Here is a 9,622-nt window from a genome sequence, read left to right as displayed (position 1 = left end):
GGTGTAAGGGACAGAGCTGTGGGGGATTTTTCCTTTCCCCCTTCCCCTCTTTTTTTTCCTTTTGTAAAGCAAAGAAATGCAAAATATAAACCCAAAACAGCCAGCGAAAGGCAAGGAGAGAGGCTGTGTTATCCCTCGTATGTGATACGGGTATTGAGTGAGAAGCACCAGCGAAAGTGTAAATAACACAGTAGTTAATAGGGACCATAAAGGTATTCCTGGCCTGTGGATTTCCAAGTGCCAAGCTGTTTTAGAGAGGATCTTGAATCCTGCGGTAATAAAGGGGCAACGGAGACACACAGCGTCTCTTCTTGGGAAATAGAAACCAGATTTCTGCTATTGAACATCTATTGTCATTAAGAGGAGAGGCTTGTGCTCACGAAGTTATAAATCTTATCACCCTTTTGATAACACAGTTGTAATCAGTTAGCATCGCATTCAAACCCAATTGTAAAACTGCCTAATTTAATATGTCATACATGTCATTAAAACTTTATTTTTCCCACTTCTCTTTTTTCCCCCCCCTCTCTCTACCCATCCCCCCCCCCAAGTAAAATGTCAACAGATCTGGCTGGTAACGTGCAGCAGGGAGAGCCCGAGGTGGCTGCGCTGCTCCGGGGGCGAGCCCGGTGCTATGATGAAGAGGGTTTGCCTTCTTCCCATCTAGGTAATCGGAAGCGTTTCTATCATATTAGAAGTATAGGGAAAAATAATAATAAAAATAGAGGGGGGTGGGAGGCAAGGGAGAGGAAAATGAAATCCTTCTCCTTCCTTCAGAATTGCCATCGCTCAATGAAGTTCTTTGAAAGAAACTTGTCTTATGATTAGCTAAGCAAACACATCTGCTTTCCTAGTTTGGGCTTAGCTAATTATCAAAACAAAGGGGCCGTTTCTTCTTCTACCTTGCTGGAAAGAAGATGTTATTTCAGGAGTCCTGTCCCTCCTCCCCCCCTCCTCATGCACACACACGCAGCCCCTGTCCCAGCCCTTCCCAGAGAAGCACCACGCTCCTTTTATTGGGATTACCGATGGGGAAATGAGTTTGCGCACTCCTCTTCCTAATGTTAAGCTTTATCATTACCTTCCTTGGAACAATATTTTTCCAACCAAATGTCCCTGCGGCTGGGCGGAGGGCGGAGGTGGGCAGTGGAAAGGAGGAGGGGGAAGGTGGTTTTGAATTGCGGACCAACTTCGCAGCTATTTGAATCAAGGCTGCACTCGGTTGATTTTAGTTGACAGAGCGTGTGTTGAAGCTGAACTCTATAATTTGCACTTCTGTTCTTTTATTAGACTTGGACAACGAACTAATGAGCTTTCCCCCAGCACAGTGTCACTTGTATTTATTTTCTTTTGGAAACTTTTAGATAGAAGAAGTGTTCTCGCAAAAGGGCAGAGGTGGAGGAAAGGTTTCGCGTGGTGGCTATTTATTTATTTATTTTCCCGGAGGTGCAGGGATCAACTCTGTGCTTGTGCGGATGTGTCTGTGTGTGTGTGTCCCCGTCCCCGGTGAAAGGCGACCCACGGGTTGTTAGAGGAGGAGAAGCTCCGAGCTGCATGTGTTATCCGGGCGATGCTGCCCTGGGCATGACTCGCGTGGTGGGAAGGTAACGCGGAGGCGATCCCTCGCAAGACACCGGGGAAAAAAAAAAAAAAGAGAGAGAGAGAGAGAGATATAGAAATCATTGGTCCTAAGGCAGAGGCTCCGCGGTGCGGGCTCGCTGCCGTGCGGAGCAAAGCAGTGCGGAGGGCGGTGAGCGGCGTGAACCCAAATTTGATCAGATCTCTGCAGGAACGGGTTAACTTTATAAAATCAAGATGTGGCTTTAAACGCGTACCTGAGAGACGGTGGAAGAAGGGAGTTTTAAAGAAAATAGAAAGGTTTAAAGTATACATATATATTTATATATAAAAGGAAAGGGAGAAAAACCCAGAGGAAGGATTTCCACACAAAAAAAAAAAAGGAGGGCGAAATGTTTGTCACTATGTGCCCACCAACGCATGAAGCTGCATCCATCGCTCGGAGCCTGCTCCATCCGTGCGAGTCGTGAGATATTTTGAATTTTGATTCCAGCGTGTTTTCTTTGAACTGGGCCTTTCGGTTTATTAAGGCAGGAAGAGGAACTCAGCAATCCTCTTTGAAACACGCTTGGTTTAACTATTTTACACAAGTTTGCCCATGTCCCTGGAGATTCTTCAGTTGAAGAAGATTGAAATTAGAGTTAAAAGCTGGCGGGGGGGGAGTGGGGGTGGCGGGGGGGCAAAGGGGTGGAGGGCGAGTGTGGAAGAGGGTGATGAATCTATTGTAAATGCTCTCCTGTATTCTTACGTGTTGGGGAACTGAACAGAAATCTGCGTCGCCTTGTTTGATCCACAGGCGCGCATCTGCCTGTGTGCGGGTGCATGGCACATACTCTATATGTCTACATGCACACACATACATAGGCCACGATTAATATTCTGAGAAATGCGTGAGGAAAAGCTGGTATTTAGCGGCCATACGGAGAAGCGCACACTGCCTGGTTCCCAGCAGCTTCACTCCCAAACTTTGCCTTTTCTTTTGTTTTCTTTTCTTTATTCCTCCCCCCCTTCTTGTAAATTGCTGTTAACGTGTGTCTTTATGTTCTGTCTATAACTAGGATGTAATCAGGCGCCCCATGTCTCTCTCTGAAAGCATTTAATAAATGTCTATTAAAGCGCTACAAATGTAAGATAAATTTAGTGGCGCTGCTGTCTCCCTGTATCCAAACGGTAATGATGGATTTATCAACAGGGATTCGCCTTCAGCGCGGTGAGAAAGATTTACTCAACAAATAAGTCGGAAAAGCACCCACCCAAATACAATCATTTATACGGAAACTGATTTCTTTACAGCACCACAGATTCGAGGGAACATATAGCTTATTGCCTTTTTTTTTTCCTCTACGCTTTTCCTTTTTTTCCCACCGTCCTCCTTTTATTTCCCCCCTTTTTAACATAATCAGAGGAGCTGGGAGCATGTGTCTGTCTCTGTTTTGGGAGTATTTGCCTGCTTATTGCTAGTGGAAGCTCCCAGACTAAATCAAACCCGGATCAATGCCTAATTTCTCGGCATCACCATCTCTCTTCTTCCCCCCCCCCCTTTCAAGTATTTGTTTTCCTTCAGCCCCAAAATATCGACGATATGTGTATTCGGTATCAAGGCTCGTCGAGTTTCGGAGTCCAAGACGGATAATAAAAGGGGGGAATTTGTCCCCGAATTATCTGTGTGTCGCTTCCTAAATGCTTGTGAGCGGCTCTTAGGAGCCACACCGCCTCGGAGAGATGCTACCTACCTCTGCTGAAATTTCTCTCTCCTTTTTCTTGGCCCTTGCTTTGAACCCTACCCATCAGCCTGTATGCGAATAAAAGGAATGAACGCAGAAAGAACCACCATTCACTGTTGAATTCAAGCACTGTAAAAAAAAAAAATCACTGAAATGCAGCCACATAGCGCCCTTAAGATTATTTCCCTTTCCTAGAAAGTAGCTCCTAACCTCAGATTTCTCCCCCACCCCCCTTCCTTGGTTTTATTCTCCCCTCACCCCCCCTTCCTCCTTGACCACAGCTTTCTCCGATTCGCCTTGGAAAAAAAATTGCATGTGCTGATGTGATGGAGCCCTTTAAGCAACGGGCATGCGAAGGCTGTATTCACTCTGAAACATTAACCCTATTTTCTGAATTTCCTTCCTTTCAAATAGCTGCTCGTATCTTACTATCCTGGATCCCCGATTTAAACATCCGCAGTCCTAGGAGCTTGTTAGATACATCTATATTTTAATTTAATTTAATTTCGGTATTGTACTTAAAACAACAATAAATAAACCCGAGAACTTGTGTTTTCCTTTGCAGAGAGTTTTTTATTCTTCCCCAGAAATTTCATTGAGATGTCTCTGTACTTTGTTTGTCAGTTATCTTTGTTCCTTTTAAATAAAGGGCTTTTAAATGGACTTATTGCTCCCAGCGTGGGTTCTTCTCTCTAAATGTTAGAAAATTGTGCCATCTACCCGCTATTCTAAGTACTGTCACACTCGGAGACCTCCAAGGACCTTCCAGCCCCAACTTCAATACAACTGTGTCAAAGGGTGCCTAGTAGCGAGAGGAGAAAGGTTTGCGTGGATTTTACAGATTTCCAGCCTGAATCGCTCTCTGAAGCGCCAAAATGATCTGCAAAGATGCAGTTGGCTTCCTTTGATGGCTGGCTCTCCGGCCCCAGCTCCAACCCAAGCCTTTGCAGGGACTAATGAAGCCTCCCTGCCTTTAGCTACATCGCACTTTCTCTCCAGTGCATAGTTTTCCTGCTAATTTTAGACACGAAAAGTGTGGGTGTGCAGGGAAAAGGGGGGGGGGAGGCAGTCACTCTGCTGTCGTAATTTTTTTTTTTTTAAGAGAAATAGTCAGATATTTATAGCCATGGCCTCTAATGCTGAAAATATAGTGTTGTTAATTGAAAAAAAAGTTCGCTTGCTGAGGTTGGTTCTGGCTGATTAGCTGGGGATGCTGCTGGCTGTGTTTCCAAGTGAGGGATGAGGAAAACAGAAATGTATATAAACTTTAAAGGCCTTTTTATCGCCACCCCAATACTTTGCACAGTAACCCAGTTCTACCCCATTAGCCCAACAGGAACATTTGTGTTGAGGTTTAAAATTAGATTTCAACATCTTTCTTGCTCGTGGGTAAGTAGAAATAGTTGGGAAGGTGTCTTAATTTTTTTTTTTCCCTTTCTTTTTCCACTAGAAGTTAGAATTAGAAGTGCCTTCTAATTCAGTTAAAATGGATTAACAGTTTGCAAGTTTATGTTATGGTGTAGTTACATGTCTTCGAAATTATTTTTGTACCCCTTAGGAGTACCAGGAGAGAATTGCGAGTGTCAGACGAGTATTTATGTGTGGGGGAAAAAACAGTGATACGCTTTATGACTTTTATGACTTGTTTCACACTGTTCGAGAAATGGAGTTTTAAGCAACATACAATTAAAACTATATCGCTCTTTGGACAAATTCCAAGAAACTCCAGAATCAATTAGTTAAGATCCTTGGATACTTGTTGCAAAAAAAGAAAATATATATATATACACAAAATATCAAAGAGCAAGAACGACCAGCCAAGGACAGTTCTGCTCCAGATGTAATATTTAAGTCCCTGCTATATAGACCAGACAGGCTGCACAGACTCGCTTCTCCGATTTCTCATTTTTCATTTATTCCTGTCAGAATATCCAGGCATCCCAGAATCATTTTTCTCTCCCCTCTTTTTTTTTTTTTTTCCCCGTCCATTCCCCCTTTCGTTCTCTTTCGAGCTTTCCGGGCAGTTTCGCGATCTGGTGTTGCTTTGTTTGGGTTTTTTTCCCCCCTTTGGATACTTCCCAGTGTCTTTTTGACCATTCCGGTGATTATTTCTATTTGTCAGGTACTAGGGTTAAAACCTTATCCTTCTCTACCCACAAACTACCGCGCCGCAGGCGAAGCCAGATTCAGCCACTCTTAATTCCCAGGTTTAAGGATAATCCCAATTTTGAAAGCGGCTTCACCAGCCGCTCTCTTCCCTTGATCACAAACTGTTTAGTCATCTTAAGTGCGATCTTCCCATCCTTCTCCAATGTTTTTTCTTTTCCTTGAGCCAGACCCTTTTCCAGACCACATTTCTCATGGCTGAGGTTCGCCGTGGGAATGGGGCTGCTCCCCACTCGCTGCAGAGCTCTGGCGTTGGGGCCGCAGCGGCTGGGGCTCAGCTCCGGGCATCCCAAATCATCCCACCGCCCTCCGCTTCTTCCTTGGAGATCATTGTCTCTCCCTATTCTTTGCAACGTTTGTTTTTCTGAACAAGAAAGTCGTCCCCGGCTGCAGATGTAAAGGACTCCACTCGCAGGTTTTCCTTCCTACAGAATCTGATCCCATCCAACTTTTGCCTTAACTCCTGTAACATTACTAGTGAACGACCCCCGGAAATTAACTGTACAGCGACCTAAAATTTCATCCTCTCGGTGGACAGTTTCACTGAGCCTTAAAAAGAAGCTAAAAAAATTTGAATCTCACGAAAGTTAATAATAATAATAATAATAATAATAATAATAACAACAACAACAACTACTACTACTCTGACAGAAGCATATGCAATATATCTTGAGGGAAAAGCCTTAAATGAGATATTTGACATCCAGCCTAGTTTTTACATTGACACTGAATGAGGCGCAAAGGAGGAGGGAGAGGAAGGGCTGCCATCCAGCAAAGTTTGCTGGACTTTATTCAGATAAAACTCGATCTTTCCCTCTCTGAAGCCAATGGCGAACTTGTACAATAGGAGGCAGGTCAGAGCACATCACACTGCCCATACTGTCTTCTGAAACATGGGGAGAACCCTGCCACCTCCTTCAGCTGCCTTTTTAAAAAATTATTTTTGTTCTGCTCCACGCCTGATAGACACCCCCTCCCCGCTCGTGTTTTCTATTTCCTAGTCTCTTTATAGGAGGATGATGATTCATTTTGCACTGTCACTATTTCCAGTTTTGTGGGTTTACTGATGTCTTACTTAAAAAAAAAAAAAAAAAAAAGTACACTTTTCCTACCCCAAAGGTCTCATTAGCCTGCGCTGGCTGCTTTTAAGACAGCAGCTCGCTCTCTCTCCTCCAGCTGAATTTGTCCAATCCCTTCATCTTCTCATGTTTTATTTCGAGGTCTCACCGAAAAAAAAAAAAAAAAAAAACAACAAAAACCATTAAATCCCAGAAAGATCAGCCTTTCCTGGCTCTAATATCCCCGCAACCCTCCGGCAACCCCGAGGTTCCGTCCGTAGTCCCGTTACGAGCGGGACTGCGGGATTTGGGAGCCCCCGGGCAGCGGCGGGGCCGGGGCGCAGGGCGGCCGGGGTGAGGGGTCCGCATCCTCCCCCGGGACACCCCGGACCGCAGCCCCCGCACCCCGCCAGGCTGCTGTCAGCACCTTCCGCTCTGTATCTGCTCGCACTCTCTGGAGAGAGCATTAATGTTGTTGATATTATTATTATTGTTGATATTATTATTATTATTAATATTATTATTATTATCATCATCATCATCGATATTCAAATGGGTGCCTGTTTGTCCCCGCCACCAGTGTGTTTCAGAGCGATTATCTCATATCTTTCCTCCAGCAGTAAGCTATCCCTCAGCCCCGGGTCAGGCATTGATCTCTCTGCAATGTAACAAACGGCCGGGTTAATTTTCCCTCATTACCATTTCCATAGCTCAGGCTCCACACACAGGACGGAGCCCTCCAGCCCCGCAGCCGCTGTGTGCGGCTCAGGGCGCGCACACGGACACACACACGGACAGACGGACACACACACATGTGTCGTGACAGCACCCCAAACCCGAGCACCCCGCTCCGAGCACCCCCAGCACCGTGGGGCGCGTTCGCTGCCTTTCTCTCCCGTGTCACCCCGCCTGACCCCCCCTCTTTGTACGGATTTGGGGTTTTCTTTGCGGCTGTATTATTTTTTAAACGTTGTTCTGCTCGCTATAAATTAGAAGGATTTTTTTTTTTCTTTTGCTCACCCCGTTTACTTCTTAATCTTTTTTTTTTTTTTTCCTCGAGTCTTTTCATTCACTGGTTGCAAAAGAAAAGGGGGTTGGTCAACACCAAAATGGCAAAGTTCAGCTTGGAGAAAAAAAAAAAAAAAAAAAACTCCAGCTACCTACAAAGGGGCTCAGGGCTTTGTAATGGCAGAAAGAAACAAAAATGAAAAGAAAATTGCAGTTGAGGCTAAAGTGTGAGAGTGTGTTTGTGTGTATGTATATCTGTGTGTATTTTTAAAGGTTTCTTTGAACTGCCTTTGTGCTGACTAGGCAAAGCTCCTTGCCAATGCTAGTCACGGTTTAAGGAACTTTGAGTTAACCTCTTATATCGAATGAATCTTTTCATTTGGAAACCAATAAATCTCAATCTCTAGCCACCTTTTGTAGAACAGGCTGGGGCTTACCAAGGCAAGGCTGAAGCTTATAATAAAGAAGAGATAAAGTTTGCCAAAGTTTGGGTTGCCTTTTTTTTTTTTTTTTTTATCCTCCCCCTTCTTCTTCTTCCTCTTCTTCTCTTGTAAATAAAAGTTTTGGAGATGGCAGCGTTTGGAAGCAATCCGGAGAAGGACTTGGATCTATGCATTGTTTCACAGTAAGCCTATTTACTTAAATAGAGTCTTCAGGGATTGAAACACGAAAATGATTTATAGTTTTCCAACAAGTCATTATTTTGGTCAGTTGTTGAGGGTGGGGTTGTGAAAAAGGAGGGGGGTCCATACAGTCTAATAATCAATGTGTGTCTATGGAAAGTGAAAAGGGAGGGGTGGGGAGGGGAGGGTTCTGTAGATAAGTAGGGTTAACACTATAAACATTGCAGACAATTGAGTTTTCCCATCTGAGCGGGAGTTGGGGAGAAAAGGGGTCTTCACTTTTATCAGGCATTGAAGAGGGAGGGGTGTGGGTGAACGAGAGGCAGGGGGAAAAATACATTTCTGAAATCAGTTTGGACTCACTCCTTTGGTTTCTGACTTGCACTTTTGCATACTGGGGATCATTTCTTTGAAGTACTTTGAAATTCAGCGTTGCGTCTAATCTTTGGATGGGAGATGTGACCACAAGAATCAATGTTTTGATTTATTTTTTCAGTATTTATCTCCTGTCTAGTCTCCCTCCCTCTCTCGCCTGATTATGCCATATTTATACTTGTTTATATATTATATACATATTATATATATATATTGCCCCTGTAGACATGTTTTTAAAAATCATTTGCAATTTCTCTTTCACGGAGGCGCAGTTCACTTCTCAACCCCTCTCTTTATCCTGTTTTATTTCAAGACGCTGTCTTCCTTCCGTCTCCAAATTGTTCCCATCCAAGAGTTATTAATTACTCTTACAAGGCGGGAGATTCTTAACTAATAACAAAGTTGTAAATTACCACCTTCCCTCAAATATTTCTCATTTGTCAACCCTGATTGATTTGATTAATATTCCACCGGCTGAGATCATTTCAAGTTGCGCTGTATAATCAGCAGCACCAGGCTGCTCAGCAGAGCTTCTGCTTGCGGAGAAGATTTCTCTCCAGCCCTTAAGCTGAAGTGTGTTTTGCATTTGCTCCAGAGGAAGTAAACGCGGACCTATCCCTTAAAGGACTTTAAGACGCAGAGGCTGAATATGGTGTCGGGAAATAAAATGAACAAAGCGTATCTGTTTGGAAAAAAAAAAATCAGGGAAAAATCAGTAAAGAAAAAGAAACGAATGATAAGCCCTCATGTAAGCCTGGAAGAAAAAGAAAACATGGGTTTCAGCCCTGCTTGCGGGGCTGGTTCAGCCCTCGCCTGAACTCTCCCACAGTCCCTCCTCGCCTCGTATCCAGACCGTCACATCGCCTGGAATAAACACCCAGCACCTCGGTTCATGCTTTACTCGTGGCCTCGGACGCAGAGAAATAATAGTAACAGCACTTAAATTAACCCCCCCATCCCTTGCAATGATAGACAATAAACTGGGCTTCAGCCCCTCTCGCTCCACCGCGAGTGGGACTGGGATTCTGATTCGAAACCATCATATTGACTTAATTACGTGCCTGTAAATAACGGCGCGGAGATCATCTTT

General features: G+C 44.2%; 1 long non-coding RNA gene across 1 annotated transcript in view; it reads left to right on the top strand.

Annotated features, from left to right (window-relative positions):
- Positions 1-2,827, top strand: part of LOC108492581 — a 19,399-nt gene extending 16,572 nt beyond the window's left edge. The window contains exon 3 of the long non-coding RNA XR_001873159.1: positions 2,816-2,827. This is a non-coding gene — a long non-coding RNA (uncharacterized LOC108492581). The remainder of the gene's footprint in view (positions 1-2,815) is intronic.
- The last annotated feature ends 6,795 nt before the right edge of the window (positions 2,828-9,622 follow it).

The sequence above is a fragment of the Lepidothrix coronata genome, unplaced genomic scaffold (genome assembly GCF_001604755.1).
Source record: "Lepidothrix coronata isolate B3197 unplaced genomic scaffold, Lepidothrix_coronata-1.0 Scaffold11, whole genome shotgun sequence".
NCBI classification, from domain to species: Eukaryota; Metazoa; Chordata; class Aves; order Passeriformes; family Pipridae; genus Lepidothrix; species Lepidothrix coronata.
This window is presented reverse-complemented; position numbering and strand designations above follow the sequence as displayed.